Below are 2,179 nucleotides of genomic sequence, written 5' to 3' on the forward strand. Positions count from 1 at the left end.
CAGATTGGGAAGTAACTGCTGTTCTAAGGTTACAGTATAAGTTATATCATTCTTTTCACATCTTGCGTGACTTTTTAAGAAAATTGTGCTTCTCGGAAAATAAACAACTTTACTTTTAGAAGTCCTGAAATATATTAAAGGCTATTAAATCCAGTTAGACAATGACAACAACAAGGTTTTCAAACTGAGTTAACAGAGGTCTTTGCTGGTCATGCGAGGATCAGCGAGGTTGGGCGTATTTCTGCGGAACATGTGTCTCAAATTCTACTAACATCATCAGTGTTCATTAAAGTATCCTGGTTGAAGTCTCCCTGGTACAGCCTGAAGGAGGTCAGGCACGCTGGCATGTTGACAGAGCACAAAGCAAAAGAGCTGTTCTGCAGGCCGTCTGCATGTCTGTCCCGTTTGCTGTTTATGGTCAACTGAAGGACAGAAAATTGGTCTTGTAAGATTTTTGCAAGACATGTACAGTAGTCGTGTTGGGCACAGATTATTATTTTTGTTGTTGTCTTTTTGTATATAACAGAAATGTACCATTTAATTAGCAAAGAGAGCCTTTTTAAATATTCTAGTAGGTGTGCCAGACACCCAACCAGAGCTTATTGGTGACACTCTCATCCTGGTAATGTAGAGCAGTCTGATGTGACGGCACAAGGCGCAGTTTACTGAAAGTTCAAATACTTTGTTGAGTCACCCTCGGGCACAAGAACTATATAGATTTCTATCATATTAATGAATTGTTTTTAACACTTCAGATCACTTTTATATCTATGCAAGACGTGATGTTTCCCAGCTGAATTGTTCTGTTTTTGTATGTTAAGAACTTGTAAATGTACGCGTCTGAGTTTGGGTACCCTTCATTTCTTTTGCATTAATAATGTAAAAGATGGGACTGCACTACAGTCAACATGAACGTGCAACACTGCTATTAAATCTGCACGGATAATTCAAAATCTAAAGTGTGCCTGTGCGCTCTCACACCCACCTCATGAAGAGGATGAGGAAGTCAATGGGGTACTTCATTCATAATGGGACTATAACGTAATTAAAATTGGAAGGGGGGAAAATGTGGATACACCTTTCCACTTGTAATGAGAGTATGCTTGGTGGAAGAGCTAAAACGCATATTATGGAACCATGAGATCTCTGTAGAGATAAAGATAGGAGCGGGGGGGAAAAAAACATCTGACAGTGAGTCTACACAATTAAATGCTTTAATTATAGTCCCCCTCCATTTCCTTTAGTCCTGATGGGTTTTATCTAATGAGATCTGGTCCCTGGCTTGTATCCGCTCCCAATGACGTGTCCGAAATGAATGAGAGCCACACTGCAAACAAAACATTTAATTAACCAAATTGGCTTTTGAGAGAGAGCAAGAGAGAAAGACAGATAGAGAAGAGGGATTATTGCGAAGGCCATTTGCCGCTGTTTTTTTCCCCCTCATCTTAAAGGGGCAGACTCATTTTTGTAATAGATTGCTAAACTGGCCAGACGACATACATTTTGAGCTGTAGCACCAAAGCCATATTAATACAGCTGATATGAAAATGCTCATCTGATTGATTTGGAGCCGAAATGCATCGCATCACAGCAGCTATAATGGGATGTGTGCTTGGCCTGGGATGATACCCATCTCCCATCAATCAAGCAGGAATATTCCCAAAGCTCACAGGACAGGCACCAGCCCTGTTTTTCACGCAGTGCTGCCACCAAAAGCTTTGATGTCAAACTTTAAGCCAAAGTTGCGTTTGCTGTGGGGATCATGTTGTTGTAAGCTGGAGGTGATATTATTTCTGTGGGCTGCTAGTAGAGGGAGAATTAATTTACTTGTGGCTGCTGGATTCAGGGAGAATGCTGTCCCCTTAATTGAATAAGCCTAGGTAATTAAATGGCACTTTTCCAATAGAACGTGTGAGGTAAATCTAATAGTTGGTTATTTAATATCACTTTGAAGTCTGCCCACTCAAGCACTATGACAGCACAAGAGAATGTGAACTATTAGGCCAGGAAAAAACCGGGATCTCAGAAATTAATTAAATCGCATGCAATTTAGGGGAAACGTTTATCTTGATTTGTCATAACAGAATTAATTCAAGGCCTTCAATTCACTTGGGGCCAGATCTGTTACTCTGAATTAACCAAGTGTAATTTGGCTGATCCCCCCCCCACCACCACCACC

General features: G+C 40.7%; 1 protein-coding gene across 1 annotated transcript in view; it reads left to right on the forward strand.

Moving 5' to 3' along the window:
• The window catches only part of lmo4b (LIM domain only 4b), a gene marked incomplete in the record, with an annotated part of 9,958 nt that overhangs the window by 2,367 nt on the left and 5,412 nt on the right, over nt 1-2,179 (forward strand).

This window comes from Morone saxatilis, unplaced genomic scaffold (assembly GCF_004916995.1).
Source record: "Morone saxatilis isolate NCDOM2014 unplaced genomic scaffold, NCSU_SB_2.0 Contig12, whole genome shotgun sequence".
Lineage (NCBI taxonomy): Eukaryota > Metazoa > Chordata > Actinopteri > Moronidae > Morone > Morone saxatilis.